Here is a 23,984-nt window from a genome sequence, read left to right as displayed (position 1 = left end):
AAAAGCATAGCTATAAACACAAGATACCAACATACAGAGCTTTCGTTTGAAAACTTCCCTGTCTAAGTAACTAATTATTTTAAATTTAATTCAATTTAAACAAAAAACACGGAAATTTAGATATTGAGGGAGAAGTCTGAAACCAGGCTTAATTGCATTTTAGATTTCAACCCTGGGCGGCTGTCAAACGTGACAGTTCGTTAAGCACAGAGATCGGCATATTTATATTGTCGCCCAGTGTGTGTAGTATTGACTTTTCACAGAGGAGTAAAAAGCAGCAACATTGCACATGGAACCGCCCTTCCTATTGCCTGCTTCATTTCTCCCCTTACTGGACGAAGTATTCACGATACAAGTTATTTCTGCACTTCAAGACATATTTTCACTGGCATCCAAAAAAATAATTCTGAATTACGCTCTTTACACAAAAATTAATAAAGAGGGGAATTTTCTCTCACTCACCTTCTTGTTGGACTTGAACACGTTGCACTTGAAGACGTTGCTGGCGCCATCTCGCGCGATGTAGCTGAAGATCTTGAGGTCCTGCGAGTCGTGCGACACGTAGAATATCCTGCGAACAAGCGACACGTGTCATTACATCGAGGACACGTAGAATATCCTGCGAACAAGCGACAAGTGTCACTACATCGAGGACACGTAGAATATCCTGCGAACAAGCGACAAGAGTCATTACATCGAGGACACGTAGAATATCCTGCGAACAAGCGACAAGAGTCATTACATCGAGGACACGTAGAATATCCTGCGAACAAGCGACAAGTGTCATTACATCGAGGACACGTAGAATATCCTGCGAACAAGCGACATGTGTCATTACATCGAGGACACGTAGAATATCCTGCGAACAAGCGACAAGAGTCATTACATCGAGGACACGTAGAATATCCTGCGAACAAGCGACAAGAGTCATTACATCGAGGACATGTAGAATATCCTGCGAACAAGCGACAAGTGTCATTACATCGAGGACACGTAGAATATCCTGCGAACAAGCGGCATGTGTCATTACATCGAGGACACGTAGAATATCCTGCGAACAAGCGACAAGTGTCATTACATCGAGGACACGTAGAATATCCTGCGAACAAGCGACATGTGTCATTACATCGAGGACACGTAGAATATCCTGCGAACAAGCGACAAGTGTCATTACATCGAGGACACGTAGAATATCCTGCGAACAAGCGACAATTGTCATTACATCGAGGACACGTAGAATATCCTGCGAACAAGCGACATGTGTCATTACATCGAGGACACGTAGAATATTCTGCGAACAAGCGACAAGAGTCATTACATCGAGGACACGTAGAATATCCTGCGAACAAGCGACAAGAGTCATTACATCGAGGACACGTAGAATATCCTGCGAACAAGCGACAAGAGTCATTACATCGAGGACACGTAGAATATCCTGCGAACAAGCGACAAGAGTCATTACATCGAGGACAAGTAGAATATCCTGCGAACTAGCGACATGTGTCATTACATCGAGGACACGTAGAATATCCTGCGAACAAGCGACATGTGTCATTACATCGAGGACACGTAGAATATCCTGCGAACAAGCGACATGTGTCATTACATCGAGGACACGTGCCGAGACCTCGTGGGTAAAGTCGAGCGTGAAAGCGTCGACGTGCTCAGGGATTCAAACCTGGACGAGAGCTACACAGCCCGTGTCGCATCCCTGGAAGAGGGCTCCGCCAATCTAATTTAGCCCTGCTGAATTTCGACAGTCAATAACCACAGCAGTTGAAGGCGTCGTTAAATAAGCACCACAAACACTGCCACGACATGAGGCAGCCTACAATCACATCATAGTCTTCCCTGCCCTTCCAGTCACAAAGCTCTGCGATCGTGAAACGAAATCCATTCTCCGGCCAGGCTGCAGTTACCTGACTCGCCACATTGCAAACGGTTCTGAAGTCGATAATAATTTGGCTTTCCAACCACGGCCCCGTGGAGACTGAACAGAACATTACAAAGATAAAGTTTTCTGATATAAATTTATATTGACTATTACACTCTTACTACTTCATACTACTTTTGACCAATAAAACGGTACGAAAGGACATATTTCAACCAATCATGGCTGCTTATCGCACAATTTTATCGCGTCCCTAGCATTTCTTTAATTTTATCGCGTCCCTAGCATTTCTTTAATTTTATCGCGTCTCTAGTATTTGTTTCTTTGTTTGCCAACATTTCAAACTGCGCTGGTCTGGACGTCAAAAATATATATATATATATATATATATATATATATATATATATATATATAATTATAAATCACTCTAGTCGATGCACAGCAGTTTCAAATATGACTTGCATTGGCATTCAAGAACAAGAATTAATAAAAATCACTGATCATACCTATGCATCTTCTGAAATCCGATTTACAAATAAATGAAGAGCACCATTCGGAAATCCTGAATAAGTTGAATACACCATGTAGGCCTAAACCAACGAGTTCCACACGTCCAATATAACATCAATTGAACCACCAACCACATTCAAATTATAATTATTCCTTTTAAAATTATTCATGTTTATTTTTTATGTCATCGTCGTTAAATAAAACTTTTCTAACACTTGTGTATACAGTATTAGTTAGGTTATGTTATAGCCTCTGCTATATGATATTATGGATAGTCACGTATCAGAGATTGTTTAATATTAAGATTTATTGAAAATCATCTGTCAAGTGACGTTGATTACTGGGATTCGGGTAATTGAAGTGGAATGCAACTGTTTTAATAATAAAAATGAAACTGAATCAACAAAGCCTTCTTGACTAGTAACATTGTCATCGTGTATAGCTAGATCGAAAACTTCCCGATGAGAAGGCATTGCTCACTACTGCCATCTAGCATTCATCTAGCGTAATATTTGTAATGTTGAGATGGTACAATAATACATTTGAAGACAGTTGTATTTTCGTAAGTCAATTAATATTTTATTGTATTGGAGTACTTCGTTACTTCTAATCTTTATATACTTTCTTCTAACCGTGTAATAGTCAATTAAATCCCACTCGAGTTTTGATTTTCTCTAGATAAATTAAAACGTCTAGTGAGATTACTGTTGATAATTTGAATTTTTGTAACACCTTTAAATTCTTCGAGTATATTTTCAAATGTATATACTTAACTGTGGAAACGAAGTTTGACTGTTATACACAAAATAAAAAAAATTGCTGACAACAGAAGATTGAGCTAGTTACATATTTTATAAAATGTAGTTGTTTTTACTTCCAACAAGAACAGGAACAGTTTCTGGTAAACCTAATATTTAATAGTTCACTTCAAATTCATTACAAGAACACGATGGCAACGAACTAGTCCTCGTCACAAAGTTCTCTATTTCGTATTTGGTCCTGCACACGCCAGCCCGTCCTGCGTTCTGGGTCGGCCGGTACCTCGCCTTTAAAGGGCTGAACGGCGGTTATCTCTCCGGGCTGCGGGCCAGATATCGATTCCCGCTAAGGACCCGGCTTTACTGCGCTGATTGAATAGCTCTTGGGAGAGGTCATATCTTTATCCACTCCTTACTCTTTAAGACCAGCAGACAGGTCTGCACAGTTCACCAGAATGCGCTCCCTCACTGCTCACTTCCAATTTCGCTCGCCAGTTGCTAAACTATAAAATCAACGAATTAACTGTTGATCTACGTAATTTAAAAGTAATTCAACAATAACCTAGCACAATTATCTGCAAGTGATACTTTCCAGATCGAGAATGCTGTATGGGAAATCGAGGTCCGTCGGACAGAGGTTTTCTAGCATTTGATATCTGAAGTCACTGATAGTCCGCGGCTAGTTAATTACGTTTTGCAAAATGAAAGAATGCCGCGCTGACTTAATTGACTTCTTGTACATAATTACAATTTACGTCAAAATGTATTCGTGACGTATCCGAGTATTTCTTTCAATTATCTTGGCTTCGTTTACGGGAGAGACGTTCAGTTCCTTCATTCTGTTTGCTGTATCAGATTTTAAATAATTCCACACCTATTTACCTAGTTCCTCGCTTCACACTTTTAGCATCCCACCACAACCGTGTGATACACGTTCACAGCATAACCATGTTCTATCAATTCCATTCCATCAAACATCTTTCTACTCTGCTTCCTTCACAATACGCACAGCTCGTTCCTGGAATTCCTTGTCACAGGAAATCAGGAGCAGTCGGAGTCTAAAATCTTTTAAGTACACTCTACTTAGAAATGTTTTTAATGAACAGAACTAGACTCTTGCGGAAGTTTCTAAGTAGTCTTAAATGACCAAGTTGTTATTTTTTTCTCCTCTCTCTTCTTCTTTTTCTTTTCTTTTTTTTATTATCTTGATATATTACTTAATCATTTGTATTTGTATGCCATTTAGTACGACTTTGCTAATCAACATTTTATGTCTTGTAACCCACATGTATTCTCCTATTAGTATATTAATTGCATAATATATCTCACGTGAATTAATCGTCGAATTTATCTCGAGTATTTTAGGTCTTATAAATTGCGTGTTTGTGTGTGTGTGTGTGTGTGTGTGAGTGTGTATATTCCCCTTATGTTATGTAACTGATTTTGATAATGTGTAATTTTTACTTTATTTTATATATTATGTAACTGATCTTGACTATTTGTAATTTTATATTATGTAACCGATCTTGACTATTTGTAATTTTATATTATGTAACTGATCTTGACTACTGTAATTTTCTACTATATTTCATATAATTTCTAAGGTATTTTCTTTTGTGTTGTTTTGTAATCTAATATTGTATTTCATGTATATTATTGAAACCTGGTTGAGTGGAACAGAAGGCCTCATGACCTTAACTCTGCCAGGCAAAATAAAACAACTACTACCACTACAGTCCGCGTCACCGTTTTTGGCGTGTGAAATAAGTAATGGGAACGTTACATTTGTGTTTTACATTTGCCGCAGTCAGTCTGACAACTGTGTTTGACAAATGGCTGATGTAACGTGTGTAGGAAGTGGTACCATTCTCAGCTGCAATAACAACATGCTCACTAACTGGACACTATATATCTAGAACACACGCCAAAAACGCTGGCGCCAGCTGTACCACTACTACTACTATTACAAATTGCTAACAAACGGATTGACAACACATTAAGTTAAAAGTGGCAACGTTTGTTTATGTCTTCATAGCTATTACAGTTCCTTCCTGCTTCTTACCAGCTAGTTTGACAGTTTTCTACTGCAAGGCCTGGTTTTGCTTCAACGGTCAGGTTTGGGAACACTGTTGGTTATTAGAAGCGTAAAGGAATATGCCACAAGATCCTTTACAAACCACTCCTATTTCTTAATATTCGTACAGCATTTAAAACTAATTTTGGTGATTAGCAGAAAATACAGTGTCACAGGCCGAGTACAATTCGCGCATGCAAATTTGTGTGAAATTTACTACACACTACAGAACAGCTACTTAAGGGGGGTTATAAAGGTTTGAGGGTAAAAAAAAAGTCATTTTTCAATTTATTTTTATATAAAGACAAAATATATGATTCTGTCTCGTAACGAGAATATTGTACGAAATGGAAATATAAAAATTGGAAATTTATCTTTCGAAGAGGTGGAGCAACAGTAACAAATATAAATGATACTCGGGAGAAAATTAAACACAGAATAAATATGGGAAATGCCTGTTATTATTCGGTTGAGAAGCTTTTATCATCCAGTCTGCTGTCAAAAAATCTGAAAGTCAGAATTTATAAAACAGTTATATTACCGGTTGTTCTTTATGGTTGTGAAACTTGGACTCTCACTTTGAGAGAGGAACACAGGTTAAAGGTGTTTGAAAATAAGGTTCTCAGGAAAATATTTGGGGCTAAGAGAGATGAAGTTACAGGAGAATGGAGAAAGTTACACAACACAGAACTGCACGAATTGTATTCTTCACCTGACATAATTAGGAACATTAAATCCAGACGTTTGAGATGGGCAGGGCATGTAGCACGTATGAGCGAATCCAGAAATGCATATAGAGTGTTAGTTGGGAGGCCGGAGGGAAAAAGACCTTTACGGAGGCCGAGACGTAGATGGGAAGTTAATATTAAAATGGATTTGAGGGAGGTGGGATATGATGGTAGAGACTGGATTAATCTTGCTCAGGATAAGGACCGATGGCGGGCTTATGTCAGGGCGGCAATGAACCTCCGGGTTCCTTAAAAGCCAGTAAGTAAGTATAGAGACTGAACATTTATCTTTTATGTCAAGGAAGGAATTTCTACGATATATGCAATATTCTGTACATATGACCATAAACGTGCCAGCGTGCGCTTATTTAGCTCTTCACAAACAAGGTATGTTTAACACTCATTTTCCGTAACTGGTGTTTTTCAAACCCGTTTTTGTGATAACTCGGTAAGTTTTTAAGATACTGCAGTAAAATTTTGCATGAGACTGTCTTTCATACTTGTGAACAAGATGAACTACAATTATTGCTATAACATTTATAGTTCATTAAAAAAATATTTTTACCTAAAAAAACATAAAATTTAACTTCTCATAAGAAATTTAACACATACAAATTCCACAATTTGGGACATCTGGCCGAAATCTACGGCTGACCACTAGGATCCAGAATACAAAGCAGAGGTTAAATTAAAAATACAATATGATTGCGGAGAGAATACGCAACAATGATAAATTTAAAAATAAAGTACAATTTGATTTCGGAGAAACACGAGATGAAAATACATTGAAGAGTAATGAAATGAAGTAAAAAAAAATTACATAGTATTATACAAGTGATTGTGTAGAATGGATAATGAATCTCTCAATACCATTAGACAAATTTTGTTAATGTCCTCATTAGAAAATTTAAGAGAAAGGAGAATGGTTTTGGTTAACTTAAATGAAGTTCCCCTAGCGCCAAAAAGAAGTCCTTTCACTTCCCATGTATTAATATTCATTTTGTATCTCTCACTGAAGTGAGGAATACATGGGTTGTAAATAGACTTCTTTTCAACGTTAACGTTATTGGCTTGTTGACCATCCTTCTCAAAACGGACAGTGGGGTCAAGAATGAGGCTTCTTTGATTCCGGCGATCGATAGCTATAATGTCTGCTCTTCTCGTTGACCCATTCTCAGCACTTTTTCGTAAACCTCCCACTCTGCCTTCCGAAGAGTGGTTGCGATGGAGCTTCTCACTTTATGGTGGCGATTGTTCCTCAGTAGTTCTCCTTTAGGGCAATAACCCAAAACATGTCCAAGGGTTTCTACTGCGCTGCATCCTGGATGACGACAGTTTTGATCTTGAAAGGAACGACCTGGCACCGATCGTACTGCTGCGATGTTTGTGGACATCTTCTATTGTTGATGTTTCAAAGATTGTAGTTCATATTCTTCATTTAACATTCAGTTATAAATAGAAAAAAGAATTGCGCAGAAATATTCATATTTGTGGACATTATCATAAAACGGCACATCAATGTACAAAAACGGCCACTTTTTTGTTATAATTACTCAAAATGATGAAACTTTTAGTAAGTCTGAAAATAGTCTATAAATGCAGAAACAGTGAACACTGAGCATGCCAAATCGCAAGATGAAAGAGTCATTAGTTGCTGAGAAAAAAATGGAATTTTCCTGAATTTTTAGTGCTCAAACCTGTACATCTCCCCTTCAACAGTTCTTGAGATGGATTCTGTGTGCAATACAAATTGAAGTTAATCATCTTAGCTGGGTGCACGGCGAACTGTTACGTACTTGGGTGGTAATTCAACAAGAGGAACATGATGGAAGAACTGAGGAGACGTCTTACTGTTTAATAAGAACATTCGTGTGATGTCCGACGCATTCTGTCATAAAAAAATGTGCTCCGCCTTCAAACAAGCAGAGATGCCACGGGAGTAACAGTAAAAGCTTTCATCTCCGTGAGCCGCCCATCTTGCTTTCGTAAATGCGTACATTTATATTCTAGAATGCGAGACGAGAGCTTTCGCTTCCTCTAAAAGTTTAAACTGAGAACTCTTGTACGAGTCGCGAAACTGCTTCACGAGGACGGGGATAAAGACAGACTTGCGTTCGCTTGTCTGCAGCATCTGTGGGGATGTGTGGCTACTTCCTTATCAATAAAGCAGCTCGGGAGTTCCGACCTTCTGTGCAGTGTGCTTCGCTGAGGCAAAAGGCTTGTTGTCATTTAATATTGAGGAGAAAAATTCGCTCCGGCGCGGCGCCGGGGATCGAACCCGGGTCCTTGGTTCTACGTACCAAGCGCTCTGACCACTGAGCTACGTCGAATTCAATCACCAACACCGGATCGAATCCTCCTCCTTCAATGTTTCCCTTTGTGGCCTGACTCCAAGTTAGGTATATATGTTGACGTATATGTCCAATGTTAACTGCCATTATACTAGGAGCGCACTCAGTTGAGTGACTTGTTTGGCCGGGATTCCGCAGTTAAGTGCACAGTAATCTGTACAAATATATATATAGCTATGAGAATATTATAGATGTATTAATTTGTCATACAGAATAATATCTGTAATATTGACAACTAATATTGAGGAAAAAAATTCGCTCCGGCGCCGGAGATCGAACCCAGGTCCTTGGTTCTACGTACCAAGCGCTCTGACCACTGAGCTACGCCGAATTCAATCCATAGCACCGGATAATGGCAGTTGACACTGGACATATACGTCAACATATATGCCTAACTTGGAGTCAGGCCACAAAGGGAAACATTGAAGGAGGAAGGTTCGATCCGGTGCTGTGGATTGAATTCGGCTTAGGTCAGTGGTCAGAGCGCTTGGTATGTAGAACCAAGGACCCGGGTTCGATCCCCGGCGCCGGAGCGAATTTTTCTCCTCAATATTAATTGTCAATATTACAGATATTATTGTGACAGCGACGTGAGAATCGAACTCACAACCAGCGTCCCGCAAGAAAGCAGATCGCACAGGCTCCACGGAACATTGAGTGACGTCGCGCGGTGGAGAGAAGAGAGAGGGTGTATTACGTCAACGCGACGAGTCTGCGCGCGCAGCTGCTATTTAACGCAGTGAATGTGGAACGACCTTCCCGAATATTCCAGAAATCCGTCGAAGTGGGAGACTCGCGAATTTTCGAGGCTACGTCGCTGTAGTTATAAATTACGGTCGCGAAGGAACGACAGCAGTTTCAGAGCTTTCAGTTATTCAGTCAGTGAGAAAGCCAGAGCAAGCAAGCCAGACTTGTGTGCCGGAGTTCGACTCGAGTGTGCGTCCGCATCTGCGTCAGCATCCGAAGGCCTGAGTTCGAGTGCAGTGGATCGCAGTTGGAGGGACCTGAGTTCGAGTGCAGTGGACCGCAGTTGGAGGGACCCGAGTTCGAATACAGTGAACTGTCTCTGAAGGTCTGTGATTCGAGATACTGTAACTCGAGTGACTGAGATAGAAGAACTGTGAACTGAGAACTGATAGTTCTGATTTGTAAATAGTGCTTTGTAAATATTAGTTAAGATTAACAGTTCATTGTTGTGCGTAATAGTCCAAGTAAATTGTCATTGTCGTCGGTGGAGTGCCATAACGAATACGGTGTTGAGTGGAGATCCAATTGTTGACGAGAGCGTTTAAGGTGAATTGTAGAAAGGAATTATTGTTGTGACGAATAAATTACATTGTTGTTACTAAATAAAATTCACATTATTCTGTATGACAAATTAATAAATCTATAATATTGTTGTCATTTAGTCAACTGTCCGAAGACAGGCTTGAACCTTATAAGTGACATCAATAAGGCATCACTCACGAGGAAACTAATCCAGGAGATGATAAGGAAGGATGGCTTAAGTAAACAAATTCTCGCAGAGTGTGAATTACAGCCGTGTCTACATAAAGAATGGTCACTGCTATTGAAGACATACCAGCCACACGACGTAGCTTGAATTGCGTCATAGCTCACGTTCAGCTTACATTTAGTTGATACACAACCAGGGCACAGTCCAGCACAGCCTGTCATCTGGTCATAGTGATGTCGAATGCAACTTGGTCGTGACACAGGACAGGGTATGTACCGAAACACAGAGATCTCGACAGAACTGGCATTTTCATTCACAACCCAACTCACCTGTATATCGGGTGGTGCATGAGCAGCAAGCTATTTTCATCCATCCATTGTTTTTTCTGTAACAGAAAGAAAGCGAAGTATTAGATGTCAGTCAAGGTAACACTCAGCTAAACGACCAAATGAGTTAGTTGTGGGTGAATGGTGTATGATAAAAGGAACGGTTAAGTGGTAACAAAGTAGCCTACTGAATTTACTTAGTTAAATACGAAAAACAATGAGTGAGTGCCTCAAATTTGCATAGTAGTTAAATAGGGATTTAATGTGGAAACTGTACTCGATAGTAAGGTTGAGTTTATAAATTATAATTGAGGATAACTATCTTCCATAATTTTGTAGATTAATGGAGGTCATGAAAACTGGCTCCAGCCAATCAGAAAGAGACAATCCAATGTCTGAACTCTCATTATAAAGGGACTGTATCCTTGCCGGGCCTACTCTGCCAAGTAGAACGCTTTTGTTCTACCCATGGTTGCAAAGTGAAGATCTTGCGAGCCGTTCGTTTACGATTCAAAAGAATTCTTCATACACTGGGGTGAGTTCTGAACAAACCGCGAATGAATCGTTACAAACGATTCGTAATGTCCGATTGAATCGCTGAACTATCGATAGTATTGAAAACAATTCGACTATCGATAGTTTCGATAGCTGAAGTCCTAACTATTGATAACATCGATAGTACTATCGACTATCGCCCATCACTAAGGGCCGTATTCATAAACGAGACTTCGGATGAAGACTTCCCAAAGTCGACTTTCGTAGTAAAGTTTAACCACAGTCTAGTATATACAGTCGCGAAGCTCAATACGTAGTAAATATGCAAACATTAGATAGTTGCTCACCACTAGGATCGCTAATATCGCCTCATTACAGGCAATGCAAAATAGTACCGGCACAGTCTATTGTTTCTAGCACCTTCAAAACTCAAGCTTCGTGACTGTATATAGTAGACTGTGGTTTAACTTTGTTAAAAGTCGTATTCATAGACAATACTTCTGAGACTTTGACTTTGGTAAGTCGAGATTTGACGATCTTGTTCTAATGTTGGCAATCACAATCACTGCCTTCTAAACGAATTAAATTAATAGATAGTTGAAATAGAGTAGGCATTGCCACAATCAAAGCCATCTTTCGAGTTACAAATCAATGAAACAATTGAACATCGGTACATGTTAAGCAATTGTTAATAGTTCTTGCAGCTTTACATAAGAATAATATTATTCGAGGGCTTATTGTGAAACTAACGTAAGCACAAAAATTAACATTTTTAGGTCTTTACACCAATCGATAATAATTTGTTCTTCTACCTGGCCACAAAAAATCGTAACTCAGTCTTGTATATAACACAATTCATAACTACAAAACGTGATGGTATAGTTTATCTGAAATAGTATTGCCTGTTAAGAATTTTGTTGTGAATAAAACATCTACTGCAGTTACGTTAGTTTCATATTAAGCCCTGAAATTATTTCATTGTAAAATAATTTTGTTGTGAAGATATGTATGTATGTATTTATTCACACTGCAATGGGTATATACCCGGTGGCAGTGGTAACTAATTACACTCAATAAAGACAATAATAAACACAATTAATAAAAAATACAATTAATAATAATTCTAATAATTAATACTAACAATAATTAATAATAATAATAATAATAATAATAATAATAATAATAATAATAACAGGGAACATCCTAAATTAAATGAAGCACGATCGGTTAAAATAACATTTAAAAGTAAATCTAATTTGTACCTTAAACCTATGTTCGAACTAAAACCCACGAGTATGATATATTCATATCTGCACAAGTACCTTTCAACACTACACTCATTTCGCTGTCAACTCACTCACTCACTCACTGCACTGGAACTACGACACATTTCACTGATTCTATCCTGATTTCACTAACACTTCAAAAACATTTCACTGTTCAAATACTTTGCACTGCCACTATAAACTATAAAGCTTCACTGACAGGAACACGTTTCACTTACTCAACACACTTCACTGACACAACATAATTCTTCACTGATAGAACACTCCAATAACAAAATATCAAATACACCCTTTAAATACTGTGTATAATTATCATCTATTAGTAAGGTCCTTAAGCCTATTTTTAAATACGTTTTTGGTTGTTGGTAAAGCCTTTAGTAAGTCTGCAGGTAAAGCATTCCAGTCCCTGATAGTACGATTGAGAAAAGAAAACTTTCCAGTGTCCGTCCTCTGTCTTCTTTCCCTCAATTTATAAGAGTGGTCGTTCCTTGAAGAGTAATTTGGCGGCTGCAACCTATTTTTTATTTCTTTCCAGGCAGGCTCACCTCTGTATGTTTTGAACAGTGCGCATAATCGAATTCGCGTTCTCCTGTCCGTGAGTGTGTCCCATTTTAATGGTGAATTTTTCCGACAATACTTGAGAGCCCGTTTTTGAATCTTTTCCAGTGTCTTAATATGTTCTAATCTGTAAGGATCCCAACATGCAGCACCATATTCCATTACTGGACGTACTAGTGATTTATATGCAATCTCTTTGGATTTATCAGAACCTTTTCTTAGTACCCTCATCACAAAGTGTAACGCTCTCCATGCTTTTCCCGCTGTGTCCGTAACGTGTTCCCCCCCAGCCGAGATCGCTGCTAAATGTTATTCCGAGGTATTTACATTTGTTAACTTCCGGAATGGTTTCACCCCCTAACGTAAACGATGCGATTATTTTATTTCTTTTCCTTGTAAAGCTGATGGCTATGGAAGATAAGATTCCACCAATGACAAACTATGAAAGAGAAGAGACATTTTCTGTATGTGTGCAGAAATTACTTACAAATTATCTGTAATCAATATGCAGAAAACATTATCATGACGAGTGCATTTCCAACTGTATAACCTATCCTCTATAGAATTAAATAGTAAAAATTAATATTAAGCTCTTAATCCTTACCTATACAGTAAAATCGCGATGAAATAAATTGTATTTATTGTTGGAACAGATAATCCTCTTTGATTATTCATCAATGAAAGTTGAACCATGACGGGGATATTTAATACCTTTTGTTTATCCAACCTGTACCTTGATTTGAATTTATAACATAATAGTACGCTAAGGAACTTGAGCAGCTTTAATTATCTCCTAGATATGTTCAATATTCTCGACAAATTCAACAATTTCCAAAATATCAGTCATTTTCCTTTTGTCCACGAACGAAAGTCAAAGTCAAAGTCTAGATTTTCGGCGACTTCGAAGTAAAGTCACGATTGAAGTTTACTTTCCTCAAAGTGTCGACTGTGAATAGGAAAATGTGACTTTGTACTTTCCAAAGTCAACTTTGGTCCAAAGTCTCGTCTATGAATACGACCCTAATGTGAAGTAATGTAAATAAAGTGGTAATTTCACTTGTACTTTATTACTCCATACTCACAAATTACAATTTACATCACACTTTTGTGGAACACTATCACCATAATTAGTATAAATTGCAGGTCAATTTACTTGTAATATATCACAACTCAAAGGTGACAGAGCTGTATAATAAGCTCAGAAGCAAGATTAAAAAAGGAAGCCAAATGATCGCGCGCAGTATGATGAACGTGGCGAGTTTTACTGATCGTGGCTGGCATTATCCTACTTCAACAATTACAAAAAGCTCGGCTTGAATTATCAGATATAACAAGCCTATCTAGAGCCTTTATGTCCAGCCATTTGTAACGATGATGTGTCCATCAAAATCATACAAAACTGTTGAATCGAGTTTGACGCCACTCTCTGCCGCTTGTTGTTCTTGTAAATGCAAATGAAACAGACCTGGTTCAGCGCTAATGGGAACTGACGCCGTGAACAAAAACCAGCCGCACGCTCGCCCATCAACTGGAGTGGCGTAACATGCAGTGCAGAGCTGCCGCGATGATGTAGCGTTCACGAGGAGCATCGGGACTTCTAGTTTAAGGAACAGGCACATCTGTTTGGTATTCGTACGATTTTGGTGTAATTCCATATCCCCCAACACCACACAAGGGAGAAAAACGTACTTAAAGCAAATACCTTACTATAATTATACCGGACAGCTGTATACTAGCAGCAATGGTGTTAGTGCGAAATATCGCGGACCTGACATCTAGCGCAGAGGGGTGGAATTAATTCCACATATACAAATATTAACAAATATTGTTTAAAACGTGACTTACTAATGTGGAATTATACAGGGACATCATTTAATTTCTACTTCAATTTTTATTGTACCTGAGTTTTTGAATCTACTTCACTCCCACCCCTTCTACTAGTAAACTTCCAACCGTTCACGACACAGAGCCAAGGGCGCGTAAGCAGTACTGAGTTAGTGAGTATAGTACGCTCCAGAAATATGTTCCCGTTTACCAGTGACGAAAGAGCTTTCAATATTGAATCATATTTTCGCACAGGTACGGTCATCCGTTTGCCTACGTCACATCCCGGTTTCCCCCACCTGCTTCTGTTCGCTCCTCTGTAAAGTCTAGTAGCTGGGCTATCTTAGCTCTTTTCTGAAAACATTAATTTCTGTTAGGAATTGGACGTCTACGTAATATTATACAAGTGTTTAAAATAAATAAAAGGGCCTCGTTAAGTAGTTAACCGTCACGTGACCCCCCCCCTTCTACGACCCTGCGACAAAACCACTTGAATGGACAGTAGATAGCATTTCTGAGTAATTTTATCTTTTCGGATCGGGTAGAAGTGAAGATTGAATTTACAGTACGTAAGGTACTCTTTTATAGAGTATTTTTTTTTATTTTCTTGGGTTATTTTACGACGCTGTATCAACATTTATAGAGTAGGTACAGAATTATTTCAACATGAGTTATCACACGAAGGACGGAACTGGTAATTGGAATTAGGTACAATAGTCTATAGTGCGATAATATGCACATTAGAACTGAAGCCTGTATCGAAATGAACGGCCATCATTTTCAAAAATGTGTTTAAATATCCATATTATGATTATTTTTCAATTTAACTTCATTCTCTATATTGTACGCTAATGTGCTGTAGACAGTATAATATACACTGCATAATGAATACGTCCACATGGACAGCTCAGTTCGTGAGTAAAAACACTAAGTGTTAATACTGTATTGTATTTTGATTAAACAAAAACCTAATGAAAATGATCAAACTCAAAATTGCGATATTTCCTAGTTTACATAAATGGATGCACTACTTTTCTTCCCTCCTATACCTAGTAAAGTGATTTGTATTTTACGCCAGTATCATCGAACTCCAATCTTGTAAGGGGAGCAAGCGGTGTTTCCTGTTTCAATCGTTAATAGAAAGGTATAGCCAGGTTAATATTAAAAATGTTAGTAAAAATAAAATGATGTCCCTGTATATGAGACACTTAAGAAATGTTGAATAGTATTTAATGTAAAATTATTATCTTATATCAAAGCTGCATAATGAGAAATATTGCATAGCCTACTTCATATTACTTTCCGTAATTAATTGTTACATATTTTTTATTTGGTTTAGTAAGACAAAATCAATCTGATATTAGGAATGAATTTACAGTAATGTTTTATATACGCATTGCTGACAACTGCAAAGATAAAATTGACAGTAATCTGGTGCTTGTAATAATTAGTAAAGGCATGTGGACAACAATAAAACTTAATTTGATAAAACCTTAAAATCCAATACATTTTAACTTCTATTTATTTATTAGGTCTAAATGAAAAAACTAATTTGTATTTTTCTATCAACACAAAGACGAAGGAATTAGGCCTACTAAAGAATGTTGTTGACTTACGTTTTATGAAAGTACGATTTGGAGCAATTTGTAATGCTGCAATTGTCACAATTATAAACAGCACATATACACCCTGACATTTTAACACTAGTACTAATTCATAAAACTATTAACTAGCCCAGCAACAATATACATTACAGTTGATTACAGCTTGTTTCGCGAGTATTTCCATCCCGGCAGGTAGGTAGGAGCACCATCGTCGTTCGCACGTAAAACTGCTAGCTGTCCGGTATTATTATAGTAAGGTATTTGCTTAAAGCATTGAAGGTAACCTCAAAATCCTGCAATGCTTGGGAAAAGTGGCATAAGTCAGTTTCCACAAACATTTTTTATTAATTTATTGACAACTTACGGAACTTCTGCTCGCTTGGGAAAAGAGACATAAGTATTTCTCCCATTACAACAGTTCATACAGAAGAAAATCAAATCGACATAAACAAATGTGAAGACACGTTTTTTTCCTTCTCCTGTAAAAATTAACATTTCTGACTTGTGCCACTTTTCCCGAGCACTACAGAATTGTAACACGCCAGTCTACGGTAGAAGCAAGATGTCATCACTGCGAAAGTTGTGTATTAGTATGAATAGGTAACATACATACATACATACATACATACATACATACATACATACATACATACATACATACATACACATACATACCATACATACATTACAATCATCTTAGTTTAGATTATTATTTTTGGTCATATCATGAGAAAATTATTAAATTCAACAGAGCAATGGGGATAATTAATCAGATATTCAAACCAACCTCAGTACAAAAACACACGCGCACCAGAATTTATAAAACACTGGCCAGACCTATACTCAGTTTTGGCAGTGAAGCTTGGACGATTCGCAATATTGATTCACAAAGATTAACGGCGGCAGAAATGAGATTAAAGGCTGGTCACAATAAACCGGGAACGGAAACGAGAACGGAAATAATGTTAAAATAAATGAATCGCACTTTTTAGAAAGGAACTAAGTCAAAATTTTCTATTTTTATTTTTACTGATGAAATAATTAATACTTTCAAGGCGCACTAATTGGAAGAGAAAAACGCTTAGTCAAACCTCTCCCTGTATCTTTAACATCAAGTTGATGTTTATATACGGCACTGGTACACTGGTATTTATTCATAAAATAAGTTTCTTTTGCACTCCTGAAAAGTTGCATATTTTGACTTAGTTTCTTTCTAAAAAATGCAATACAAATGTATTTCCGGTCTCGTTCTCGGTTCCGTTTCCGTATTGTGAGCTAGCCTTTATGCGTCGTACAGCGGGATGCACGAGAATGGATCACATTAGAAATTCTGACATTATGAAAGAACTGCAGATCGAATCGATTACGGAATACCTACAGAAATACAGACAAAACTGGAGATCACATGTCATCAGCTAGCCTAGGGACTTCAACAGTTTAAAAACAGGTTAATGATACACAAAGTATATATTGCTAGTTGTGTTTGTAAAGAAACTTCCTTCGCCTAGTCCCGAAAGACTGCCCATTCGACTTCATACTAGTGATCGGTTGTCTGGTAGTTGATAGCTAGCATTCCAAGAGTACAGGCGAGTACAAGTCTACTGTGCACAATTACTATGCCGGAAGTTTCACTGAAAAAGAGGATAAATTAAAGAAACTTGTGGAAGTATACGAAAGTAAGTGCTTTTGTACAGATAGCATTAATATCACATGTAATGCGTGCCACACTGTAATAAAGGGCGAGAGCCCCAAATACATAGAACGGCATATCAAAACTCAGAGACATGAAGCTCATTTACAATTATTCATACGTAACGAGAAGGAAGCAAGCGCGCCTTCTGTTTCAAATTCTGATAGAAACAATGATTTTTTTTCGGGATTTGTGTGAAATGATGGTGAGCTCCAACATTCCTTTTAACAAGTTGGAAAATCCCCACTTCAAGAATTTTATAGAGAAGTATGCGGGCAGAATTGCCCCGTCTGAAACAACTCTACGTAAAGAATATTTAATGTCATGTTACTTTGATTGTTTGTAGTAGATAATCCCTCAAAATGAAGATGAAAAAGTGTGTTGGTGCAACAAAAGTTTAAAAACATTCTCAAGAAAAACATTGGATTTTCCAAACTTTGTGAAATTCGAAATAAAACAACAAATCGAATACACAAAGCTTTGAACAGTATTGACAGTGATTGTGATAGTGTGTGGTGCATGGTTTAAGTTTGCCACCACCACATCATGTGATGTTGAAAGAACCTTTTCTCAGTTAAAAAATTGTTTGTCAGAAAATAGAAGAAGCTTTTAATTTGATAATTTAAGAATTTATGTTGTGGTTCATTGCAACAAATCATGAGATTCATGTTTGTAAACAAAATAGTATGAGGAATAACTACTGTAATTCCTAACATATGAATGTGTAAGATTTGTTTTTGCAATTAATATTATAGGCTATTTCTGTACTATTTTGCAGTTCACTTTGTCGAACGTATCGTAACCTTTTTATTATCACGCTAAAGTTTGGGCGAGAAGTTATTTTTGTCGTAGTCCGTACTGGAACACCCGTGTACGTATCGTATGCTCACTGTGTGTAAAGAGCGTCAGGGTTCAGTAAACTTCCTTTCATACTTAACCTGTAAGCATTGTTTACCTGCTGAAGTCCCGGGCTTTGAATGCCTCGTTCTAGAATCCCAAGCCAAATTTTAAATTACCATCCTGTGGGCAAGAGATCCTTGGGCAGACCGTTCAAGCGTTGGCAAGAGACTGTAACGGGCCACTAGGCCCAATACATGCAAGGATGATGATGATGAGTATTTCATGTCAAAATTGTACTTTATTGTGCATTATAGACTGATTTTGATGTCACTTAAAACTAGTCGTCATATCGCTCGTGGTTTATATACTAAAATTTGTCGTTTGTATTTTTGATGTTGCACTTCAGCTTCCCGTCTTGTAATTCCGCTTTTTCTCTGTGCAACCATCAGTGGCGGAAATCAGTGCTAGATCTGAGTAGGTCTCCCTATAAACTTCAGGTCGCACCACCTCACAACTCGACCAGATTTCGGCCGTGACTTGACACAGGAAGAGGGATCAAACTCATTAAAACTTCAGTAACTAGAACCGTCCGTGTCGTTGCTAGGAAACGGGTCAGATTGCAATGCAAGTTATACTTACTCTGTGCTTCATACACCACAGTCAGTTTAATTAGTCTGTCGAATGGGAGCTTACAAAGGTGATAATGCCGGTGAAATGAGTCCGGGCTCCAGCACCGAAAGTTACCCAGCATTTGCTCACATTGGGTTGAGGTAAAATCCCGGAAAAAACCTCAACCAGGTAACTCGTCCCGACCGGAATTCGAATCCGGGCCACCTGGTTTTGCGGCCAGACGCGCTGACCGTTACTCCACAGGTGTGGAATTGAGAAATTCGTTGATGTGTACACCTAAACTATCACAGAATCAGCTAAAGTCTTCCGAAGGGAATTTAGCGTATGTCAGCTGGTCATTTTTGTTGTCTAGATCTGTGTTGTTCCTTCAATTAAAAAAACTCTATGCGAAACGAAATTCATTGGAAAAGTACAAAAGATGTGCTTGTTGGCTAAACAGGTTTAAATGTTTTTACCTAGCCTGCCGAATACTAATAATAATAATAATAATAATAATAATAATAATAATAATAATAATAATAATAATAATAATAATAATAATGATGATGATGAAGGTAAAGGTATCCCCGTAACTTGCCATGAAGGCGCTTGGGGGGCATGGAGGTAGAGCCCCATGCTTTCCATGACCTCGGCACTAGAATGAGGTGGTGTGGTCGGCACCACGCTCTGACCGCCTTTTACTCCCGGGAAAGACCCGGTACTCAATTTTATAGGAGGCTGAGTGAACCTCGGGGCCGTTCTGAAAGTTTGGCAACAAGAAAAAATCCTGTCACCACCTGGGATCGAACCCCGGACCTTCCAGTCCGTAGCCAGCTGCTCTACCAACCGAGCTACCTGGCCGCCAATAATAATAATAATAATAATAATAATAATAATAATAATAATAATAATAATAATAATATAATCATATCAGTGGCTAAACATATTCGAGCAATTAAAGGCAACCCGTTGCATTTCTGCACGAACATGATGGTGTTGTTGCCATGGCGACAACGATAATGTTAGAAGATCGTTATTTGCGTACATAGAAATCACCACCTACGTACAATGAACAAAAACGTAAGCAAGTAGTCGCAAAATGTATCTACGGTGCGTGGTAAAAAAAAGGGCATGTCACAAATTGCAAGTTTTCAGTACTGCAAAAGCAAAGTGTAAAAAAAAGGACCAATAGGCCTATCATTGATATGGACTGGAAATTTGACGTTTCACATAATTATGGAAGATAATAGACATATGCCCTTCATGCCATCTCAAGAAGTACATTTTTAGTAATTCACGTGGAAGTCACAACTCAAAACCACCAATTTCTTACTTACTCTCTTTTTACCGCGCACGATAGATGCAATGTCATAGATGTACAGAAATTTTGAAATTCGACATGGAACCAAAATATCATTACAGTTTTAGCTGCACCAGCCCATGGATCCTTAGTTCATGGTGAGCAACTGTCTGTCTGTCTGTCTGTCAAAATATAGCTACTGCACTGTACCATCTTCCACATGGTGGACGTTCTATAGAGCAAGCAAGCAGTGGAAGATTTCATCCACCAAAAATTTCAGCTTGCAGTCGCCATGTTTCCAGTGTATCAGAGCACGTGGCAACTTGCGCCCACACGTTAATTGCAATCAGTCTTACCTTTTTCTTCTTTCGCAACGTCACTCTGACGCCGTCGACAGACACTTCGAGGGTTACTTTCTTCTTCTTGATTCCCTTCGCCTTAAACTCATACTGAAACAGAAAGAAAAAACCATTATTATTTTTAATGAAGTGTAGGGGAGTAGTGGGTACAGTGAGACACAAAATATTAAGACATATGTATGCAAGTGATAATTCAAGTACTTTTAAAATCAAGTGCAATAGAAATAGACATTAAAACATGGAGTATAATAATACATAAACAAAAATGTTAATAGATAAAGGACATAATATACAATACGTGTTTGTCAAAAAAATGCAAATGTCTCACTGTTCCCATTTTTCATGACATTTCAAGCTTTTGCGAAAAAAATGAAATGAATTTTGGTGACAACAAAGCTTATAATTATAAGAATTTAATATAATTCTTTATTATTTTTTAACATATTCTTAAATCTTGTGAATAATTTTTTTATTTATGAAACCATTAAAATGTAATGTATCCATTATTTTAAGCTACAGTTCCTAAATTGGTTACTAGTATGTTCATTTTTAATGTTAGTTACTGGTAAATGTAATATAATTACAGTGTGTTTTTGCAAATCATTGGTACATGGGAACAGTGAGACGTCTCGGTGTACCCTTCAATGGCATGTCTCACTGTTCCCTTTACGCATAGTTAATTTTAAAATGACGCCATCACTTCAAAATTAAAACAAGAAAGACGAAATTTTGCCAAACACAATCTCAAATACCATAGTATTAGGTAACAAAACATTAATGTTTATATCTCATTTGTATATCCAATATAAACTTCATTAAATACAAGCCAAAATTTTACTTCTAGAGTGAAAAATTACGAATTATTTTTTCATCACTCACCTTTATAATAGAATCAAATCGAGTATGAAAGTACTGTTACTTTACTCATGCAACATACAACTCCACTGTTACCAACATCTCAACATCAAAATTTACTATCTAATAAAAAATGTCTCGCTGTTCTCCCTGTCTCACTGCACCCACTTCTCCCCTATATACCACAAAGTGACAACATTGCAGGAAACATGTAAGCGCGTACCACTGCCGCTAAGAATGGCGAGCGGCACGTCAGAACCAGGCTGGCATGCCTTGTGACTGGTCAAGGTTAGGCAAATTTAAGTTTACTAACATCAATTTATAACACAAGAAAGGTTGAAATTAAATATATCACATACTCAGAGGGATGCCGCTATATGCGCAGTCTAGCCGCGCTAAATATCCAGGGATGTGTACAAATGTATTGTTGAAGAGAATGTCGAGACCTCGCTAGTGTACCATGTGCACTGACGACTAACCAAGAAAGGGGCATGCTCTCCATGTAGGCTACAAGCAACATGTGTACCTCGTCGGTCCGAATTACCAGCCAACGCGTACAAGATCTCAACTGACCAGTGGCGGCTCGTGGATATTGAATTAAGGGGGGCTGCATACAAAAATAAACCAAGCAACTCACTTTATTTAAAGATTAGTTCCATGCGCCTTATCTTGTAAGTTCTGTTTAAATGAGACAGGCTCATGTCAGTAGATTTACTGTCATTTAAAAGAATCCTGCGGACAAAATTTCGGCTCACCGGCGACGCTGATATAACCCCTGCAGTTGCGAGTGTCGTTAAATAAACCATAATTTAATTTTTTGTATGCAGATTTGAACCTTACAAATATCTAACTAGCGATGTTGTAGTTGGTTGTATATATATATATATATATATATATATATATATATATATATATATATATATATATATATATATATACACATGATACATCAATAAATGAAAAAAATAACAGCCAGAAATTGAATTCAGGATATTCAAGAGTACGCACCAGGGCGCTTGCCTCATTTATTGTGATGCTAGATGTTTCAGATTCCATTATGGTTTGAAAACATTCTAGCAATGGCTCCTTCTTCTCATGAACAACATTTACTCTTCTTATTTTAAATCCATCTTGTTGCCCCAGCTGATGGAATTGTCTTTGAAACACATTAATCTAATACAGACTGTGTGGAGATCGAGAGAAGAAAGCAGGGATACTGGATAAATTAGCAAAACATATGCGAGCCTTTGTATTTTGTTTAGCGGCTCTTTCCAGTATGAGATTCAACTGATGGGCACTTAATTTCACATTTCTCCTGAATTGTTAAGGTACTGAACTGAATTGACTGTAAATATTGTACAGAATTAAACATTGTTCCACTTGTTATACTCACAACATTAAAGAAAATGTATTTAAAACTGCGCGCTACTGACAAACTGCTGCAAATTTTGCAGCGCCTGGAAACTCTGGATTAAAGGCAAGGGGATAGCAGGGGGAGGGGTAAAACTAAGCGCAAAGCATCCGAGACGAGACTGGCAGCTCCAGGGGAGGAAGTGGCTTCACTCTGTAGTCCTTGTCTCTGGTTTCGCTCTGGCAGCACCAGGGGAGGAAGTGACTTCACTAACGATTGCGTGCTTGTCATTGAGAGCCAATTTTTTTTTTTTTAACTCGAGCCGCTAAATAGAGACTGTATAATAAATGTATTTCACAACATAAAACAAGACAAGAGCCACAAATGTCTGGGGGTGCTGCAGCTCCGCAGCCCCTCTTCGAAAGCCGCCCCTGCAAATGACATTTAATACATGCGCCCACAGAAAGTGGCTCGTGGGTCGAATAACAAACCAAAGGGCAAGAGATCTCCAGAGGAACTCTCAAGCGCGGCAGAATACCTCAAGATACGAATGGTCATTGTGACTATTTCGTTTATATGACGTCATTCCATTTCGCCCAATGAAATGTAATGAAATTTTGAATTCCAACCAATCACAGTCATACATCGCGATAAGTTTAGCAACTCGATTTATCACAATCAATTTATCGTCCCTTTCAATCTGCAGTATTATTTCACTTCCACCCTGTATATTGTCGTCGTTCCTGCAATAACTCCTATGTGACATATTTATTGATTTTCAGGTTTTTTGCTCTATTAAATAGTGATAAAGCAAATAATAAAATCTCCTGTATTTAATTATATTTTTTTCTTTCGAAAATGTAAAAATTCACGATCCCCTATGTACGGCTGCCATAGGATGAATTAATGTGTTTTTTCCTCCTACTGAAAAATTGTACTAGTTCGATTAATTAAAATGTGTCTTAGTGAAACTTACAGCAGAGTCCGTATAGGCCACTTTCTATCTGATGCTTTTCCAATTCACTGTGGGCTAAAGCAGGGAGATGCATTGTCACCTTTACTTTTTAACTTTGCTCTAGAGTATGCCATTAGGAAAGTCCAGGATAACACAGAGAGTTT

At 37.9% G+C, this 23,984-nt stretch overlaps 1 long non-coding RNA gene across 1 annotated transcript in view; it reads left to right on the top strand.

Annotated features, from left to right (window-relative positions):
• LOC138704432 (uncharacterized) overlaps window positions 1–23,984 on the top strand; it is a 534,140-nt gene that overhangs the window by 149,428 nt on the left and 360,728 nt on the right. The gene's annotated exons all lie outside the window — the stretch shown is intronic.

This window comes from Periplaneta americana, chromosome 8 (assembly GCF_040183065.1).
Source record: "Periplaneta americana isolate PAMFEO1 chromosome 8, P.americana_PAMFEO1_priV1, whole genome shotgun sequence".
Classification (NCBI taxonomy): Eukaryota; Metazoa; Arthropoda; class Insecta; order Blattodea; family Blattidae; genus Periplaneta; species Periplaneta americana.
Note: the sequence above shows the minus strand (reverse complement) of the source record. Positions and strands in the feature narration are given on the sequence as shown.